The 7,512-nt window shown below is 32.7% G+C and overlaps 1 long non-coding RNA gene across 1 annotated transcript; it reads left to right on the forward strand.

The window, feature by feature from the left end:
* The first annotated feature begins 449 nt into the window (after nucleotides 1–449).
* Nucleotides 450–3,507, forward strand: LOC148271687 (uncharacterized). The gene is made up of 2 exons (XR_015825042.1): nucleotides 450–2,053; nucleotides 2,459–3,507. It is a non-coding gene; the product is annotated as an uncharacterized LOC148271687 (long non-coding RNA).
* Nucleotides 3,508–7,512: the final 4,005 nt, after the last annotated feature.

The following is a 7,512-nucleotide window of genomic DNA, read 5'->3' on the forward strand; positions in this document are numbered from 1 at the left end:
CAATTAATGTACCGAAACATTGTTGTTCAAATTGACTGTTGTCGAGTAAATGAACTTTTGTGGGGCGGCGGTGTAATACGAGTCTAAATAGGATACAAGACTTGATATTGAATCTCTCTTGTTTATTTTAATAATGAAACTGTAATTTTTGTTTCCTTCAAATGCACATTTTCACATCGGATTTAGAAAGTAAAATGTGTATAAAAAATATTTATCCTTACTTTGCGAAGAATAATTATTTAAGAGAAAGTGATGCCTTTACCACAATAAATATATTTAACTGTATTAGAAAGATAGCGAAAATAGAACCTATAACGAGAAAGACATATACGCTGTTCTGTGGCCGGTGCTTGTGTGAAAGAGAAAATTCATTTAATCGTAGAGCAATATTTTCAATGAAAAATTCTTCTTTATAACATTTCGACCACCACAAACAACAAAAAAATACATTTTGAGGCGAAATTTTTTATTTTTTTCGGTACTTCGCTAAAAACATTCGCGCGTTACAGTGCTGTTTAGTCAATACACATGCAAAAAATTAGAGATGAACAGTCAAGTATAGTTAAAGTCAAAAGCGATAATATTATAAATCTTATTGCTAAAAACATGAAGAAAACCGTTGGCTGGCGTTCACAGCTCTAACAAAGAAACCGCCCCTACAAAGGTTCGAAAGCAACTGCGCAACTGGCGTACTGAGACTGTGGTACCGGTTACTTTGCCACTGGCCTGCGTGACGCGTGCATTTGTCTCTCTCGCTTGCAATTATTCCTATTCCATCGATACTGAGACGCGAAGAGTGTTTGACACAACCGTATATTCGGTACTCATATAACATTGGTAAACTTTTGAATGAATTAGTGATTCATTTCCGATTTTTTTAATCGATACGTTATTGTAAAACTGGGGAATATCGCATATCTTAATCTAGTATTTATTATATTTAGAGAGATATTGTATGCAATTTGTACTAGCTGTAGATAGCTGTAGGAAGGAAAAGTTGATGTCAGAGACTTCAACCAACCGAGGTCCAAATAACGTGTCAATTTTTCTACCAGTTAATCACCACATTTATTTACATTTTACACTGGCGTTTTGTAATAATTAATCGAGTCAGACATAATAGAGTACAATTTTATGTCAAACGTCCTTCTTCTCAAATCTCGTTTTATGGACTCAAATGGTCTTACTGGTGAACTGTACAATCGTGTTGTGTATTTTAAAAAAGCGACTTCGCAAAATATGGATTTCGTGAGAAAAATATTTTGGTTAAAAACAGTTTTCAATAAGGACGGGAGTTCTTACAATCAAATTTACCACAACTTATTTTATTTAATTAATTAACAGTTATGCATATAAAAAAACGTGTAAGAAAAATTTGCTTCTTGGTGAGAAAATAGATTTGGAAAATTACGGGATATAAAATATGGTTTGTTTTGTATTTCAAAGTCAGCATGAATAACAATGTTGTAAGTAGAGTCAGTGATTCTCAATATTGTTGTGTGTAAGGTCAGCATTACTCTTAATGTTGTTGTATGTAAGGTCAGCATTATTCTCAAAATTATTTTTTTTTAAGCCAGCATTATTCTCAATACTGTATGAGTTAAGTCGGTGTCATTCATAAGTTGTTGATAGTAAACGAAAGTGTGAAGTCAATACAGTTAAATCTGTTTGGATATTTTTATATTTAACTGTTTTACACACACATGCATATGTCAAGACATCAAATAGTTTTTTATATCGTCACAAAATGACTTAATAATAACTCTCCTGTCATATTACGATTTACGGCATTGGCCCTTAAAGATCCATGATTCAAAGATTTAATTGTATGCGTGAAGTCAGCATTATTCACAATATGACGTGTGTAAGGTCCGTATTATTCGCAATGTTGTGTGTAAAGTCAGCATTATTCTCAATGCTGTTTTGAGTAGTCAGTATTATTCATAAAATTATTAAGAGTGAAGCCAGAATTGTTTCCAATAATATGGTCAGGTGTAGTCAATTGAATTATCTGTGAAAAGTCAGCATTATTCTCAATATTGTTGTGTGTAAGGTCAGCATTATTCTTAATACTGTGCGATTAATCAGTATTGTTCACTATGTTGTTAAGAGTAAAGCCAGAATTATTTTCAATAATATTATGGTCGTGTGTAGTGTAGTCAATACAGGTATATTTAATTATCTCCTTAAAGTCTGCATTATTCTCAATATTGTTGTGTGTAAGGTCAGCTTTACTCTCAATATTGTTGTATGTAAGGTCAGTATTATTTTCAGTATTGTTTTCTTTAAAGTCATCATTATTCTTAATACTGTATGAGTAAAGTCAGTATTATTAACAAAATTGTTGAGAGTAAAGCCATAATTATTCGAAATAGTATTATGGTCGTGTGTAGTCAAGACAGTTATACTTAGATCTCTTCGTGAAGTCAGCATTATTATCAATATTGTTGTGTGTAAGGTCAGCCTTATTTTCAACATTGTTGTATGTAATGTCAGTATTATTACCAATATTGTTGTATGTAAAGTCAGCATTCACAATACTGTTTTGAGTAGTCATTATTCATTATTATCCTCAATATTTTGTTTGTTAGGTCATCAACATTCTCCACTGTAAGTAAGGTCATTATATTTTAAAATACAGGTACCATTTTTGTTTTTAAAAGATTTTGAATATTTAAATTTAACTTAACAAATCCATAAACCACCCTGTCTGTCATTATTAAGGAGATTTTCTTGTATTCTTACAAACGTCGATAGAACTCTCAACCCGCTAATAAACCTTTGGTATAATGATGTTCAAATGTCCAAAAATACTTCCAAACAAATTTTGTTGAACAACATAGGGGTTTTCCGATATTTGAACATCATTGTAATACAGAAAATAATTTTTCACAATTTTTTTTCTTCTAAATATTTACGTTTTTATTACCTGTCAAACGAAACTTATTCTGTGGATATAAATTAAAATCACATAAACTATTCAATGAGGTCATAAATATATTATTATGCTCAGCATATATTTGTAGAAATACGATCATTTAATTCAAAACGACTTCAGTAAACACTTGAATAAGAAAAAGTGTTAACACAAAAACATCCCGAAACTTGCTGGGTCGAGGATTGACGAGGTTTATGTGAGGTGTTAGAAGTTGTTATAAAGTGTAACAAAGCGTGCAAAAATACGACATAAACAATGGTACCTATGTGTTAAGCGGTACTTAATTAAAATACAAAATTTTAAAATACATGTTTGAATCCTGGACGTATTTGTATATTATTTTAAACAACCAGACACATAATATGTATGCCCTTGTTAAGGGAAATTTTAAAATGTAATAGGTAGGAAAAATTTAACAGACAGAACATTTAAATAAGACCCTTAGACCGTTTGTTGAAAAGTCGTCGAATTGAAGAGTACAGGGTATAAACAGGCTCATGAACATGTAACGAATTTTACAGGAGATCAAAATGAAGAAATACCAAACGTGGTGAACCGTATTCTCGGACTTCCTGTATTTCGGCATCCATCAACATTGCATGGCTCATATAATGTACGGATCTCGACATATGTGGATCTATCGTACATAGTTTTACAACACATTCGCCCGAGAGATCGCATTTCGACAGCATTCAGCACACTTTCCTTCCACGTTTTTCCGAGTCCATTCTTCGCTCCCATACATCAGAGACGTACTCTACAGACAGTGAACCACATTTCGTTAATTTTTAATACTCCGTTTTACTGAATTTCTTCGCTAGAAAAAAAATTAGATTAAGAGCGCATGCGCCGGCAGAGAAGTTTAATGAATAGGTATTTTAACGTTTAACATTCTCGGTGCGTGTGGTATTCCTCCCAAGATATTTGCCATTATATAAGCGCTCTACATTGACAGCAATTGGCAGCTCTTTGACTGATTGGTTCGGGGTCTCCACTGGAGTGAGGCAAGGCTGCGTCCTTGCACCGTTCTTATTCATCATACTAATGGACTTATGCAAATCAATACCACCTGATCGAGGTATATAAGTGAACTCCCCCTGAAGTCGTGTGACTTGAAGTATGCAGACGATGCAGTTCTTTTTGAAAAGTCTAGTGATTTTCAGGTAATTGTTGACAAACTGCTAGAAAACTCAACTCGTCTGCGTCTTAATATCAATACAAAAAAGACTCAGATTATGTGCAGCAAATCCTGTATTGACTCCGATCAGTCTTTCTATAATAATGGACAGAGAATCGAGGAAGTTGACAACTTTAAATACTTGAGAGTTCTCATAACTGAGGATGTAAGCATGCATAAAGAGCTCGCAACCCGTCTAGAAATTGCTGGAGCAATTTTTAACATGATGCGTGTTGTCTGGAACTCTAGTCTATGCTCGGTCAAAACAAAGCACCGATTATTCAACTCTTGCATAATGCCATTGGGTGCTAATCTTGGCACCTTACCCAAGCTCAAAACACCAAACTTCCGATTTTTGAGAGTAAGTGCTTGAGAAGAATATTGGGTAAAAGTTGATTTGATTTTATAACCAACATTGAAGTCCGAGAATAAGCGTTTTGAGAAAGCGGCGGTGGTTCTGGCTCGAACACGTGCTGGGCATGCCTCAGAAGAACCTTAATCTAAGTTGCCTCTTCTTTAAACCTGCGGGCTCACGCTGTCCTGGAAGGCTGTCGATGACAATATTCGGTGGAACTAAGGGCCGCTGACGTGGGAGGAGGCGAGAGTGCTGGCTGGCGATAGGGTCTCCTGGAGACAACTTGTGATGTCCACATGCTCCACTTAGGAGCGGATGTGGAAAAGAAGAAGTAGTAGTTTTTCTGTCACTCTCTCAGACGCCTCCCGATACTGTGCGAAACAGACAACTGCACGTCGGACTGATTATGCTCAACCATAATTGATATCTCATACTCCCAAACAAAAAGGTTTTTTTTTCCTTAAAAGAAAGAGTTCTTAGAAAATGAGCTCCCATAAGAAATATTTAATAAAAAAAACAAAACAATAGACACACGTCTAGGTTAATTATCTATGATGTGTAAGAGAATTAATGTTATTGTGCCGTAATACAGTGAGAAAATACAGAAATACGTTCGCATGAAGAAAAGTGAGACCGCGTTTGATCTTATTATATATAAAAATGGAAAAAAAACGCAAGTTTAAGCCGTGTACCCTTCAATTGTTACATAAAAAGTATTTTTTTATATTAAAATGACATAAAACCGTGATAAAAGTTTACATAACTCGGAGAGAATGTAAACACGAATCCTTTAGATTAATTTACTAATTTGACATAACTGTCGTAATGAAAATGGTTAAAAATATTAACACACTGTGCATGTACTATTAAAATTTTACGTCACACAGTCAGAATTTTTAAAATTTTATATAACCCTTAAAATTTACATAACTAACACTCACACGATTTAAAATTTACGTAACGTTTGTTAAAATATAAATAATTTTTTAAATCATCTGTTACAGCGCTAATTTTACAATCATACCATATTATTAATTAATTAATTTATAACTATGTTTTAACAAAGCATTGCAAGGAAAAGTTTGTTTCGTGGGTCTGGAACATCGCTAAAATTATTAATCTTAATGTTAATTAATATTTGTAACAATATTGCAACAGGACACCAATTAAACCAACATGCAAAACCCACTATACACCTTCACTATAGTTTTTGCACAAAAATGTAAAACCAACATGCCGTACATTTTAATAAGCAACCCATACATGCGCTGATTAGGTTATGCACATATTTTGTACTGTGGCAGAAATAGTATTTATTTATTAATTGCGGTTGCGAAATAATAATGTGCTGTTCCTCGATCAACACAGCACAAACTATGGCTCGCATGCACCAACGTCCCGATTGTGTCGTATTGTAAACTCGAGACAAGATCTGGACTTTTTTGGTGTAAGTCTTTATAGATTTAAAAATTCACTAAGATAGACCAGATCTTGTCTTGAGGTAGTAATTTTTATTTTTTTTGTCCTAGCTTTAATTTTATTTAATTGTATTTTATTTTATTAGTGCCTGTATTTATTATGAGACATTATATTTACCATTGTTAGAATGGACTGCATAAGTCCGTCAAATAAATAAATAAATATTAACTGACATTAACTTTGTGGTCAAAAATTTTACTAAATGTTATTAAATATTTGTACATAACTGTTGGTGTCCTGACGAAGAGACGGGAACGTCTCGAAACCGATAGACATCGAAAAGTCGGTAAGTGGTCATATACAAATATCTAATAACACAAAGTATTTATTTTTTATGTATTTCACAGTTTTAAAATGTACAGAGTTTTTTTGTTTCACGTCCCGACTAGCTAGGGAATTCCTGTGTTTAGGAAGGACCTTCTTTTTAACATGCGTTTTTTTTATTTAATAAAATAAAACTCAAAAAATTCAAAATAAATGTAATTTAGAAAACATGCAGGTAATAATAAAAATTGAATCATAAATATAAATTAGAAAATATACCATTATTAATTAGAAAATGAAACATCAATGTAAATTTGAAAACACACCGATAATCATAAAAATTGAAGCATAAATAAATATAAATTGGAAAATATACCATAATAGTGAAGAAATGAGACATAATTATAATAAATTAGAAAATATACCGATAATTGTAAAAATTGAAGAACAAATTAAAATTATATTATATAAAAATTAGAGAATACACCATTTATAATTTAAAAATTAAACAAACGTGCCAATACTAGTAATAATAATGAGGTCCAGAATTCCAACCGTCCATGCGCTCAGTAGCAGCAAGACTTGTTGTAATCTAACTTAAATTTTTGTAAATTTGTTTTTCATTTATTTTTTTTAAATATCACTAAATCTCTAAACTTTATTGTCAAAAAAAATAAAAAAAATAATAGGGGCTAGATTTCTTATTGTCCATGCGCTCTGTGGCTGCAAGACGTGGTGGGATATATATTTATTGTACAGCGCCCTTGAGGTTACTTTAAAAAAAACGGCGCTATATAAATCAAAACAAATGTAAATGACTAAACATAAACATAGTATAATGAGTGTACGATGTTCTATTGTAATGGTCACCCTATACCTGTCAAACTCACACACCTCCCTTCATTCCCTCCCTCTTATTCAACTATTTCTCCAACATAAAATATTTTTGTAACCTAATCAGTACATGTAAGGGTTGCTTATTAAAATGCATGGCATGTCGGCTTTGTATTTTTAAGCAACAACAGTGTGTAGTGGGTTTTGCATGTTAGTTTAATTGGTGTCCTGACGAAGAGACGGGTACGTCTCGAAACCGGTAGACATAGAAAAGTCGGTAAGTGTGATATAATACACAAATATTTACCACGAATGTAACACTTCAAATAATAATAGTATTAGTTTCTAAATTTAGCATTGACAAACGAAATTTTAATAAATGTACACATACAGTGTTTCAAATTTGTCATAAAATTCTGTGTTCCGACCCATATAAAACATGCTTTACTTACAATGCGGGGCGTC

Source organism: Micrasema longulum, unplaced genomic scaffold (genome assembly GCF_059751315.1).
Source record: "Micrasema longulum isolate JH-2025_06_02 unplaced genomic scaffold, ASM5975131v1 h1tg002725l, whole genome shotgun sequence".
Taxonomy (NCBI): Eukaryota; Metazoa; Arthropoda; class Insecta; order Trichoptera; family Brachycentridae; genus Micrasema; species Micrasema longulum.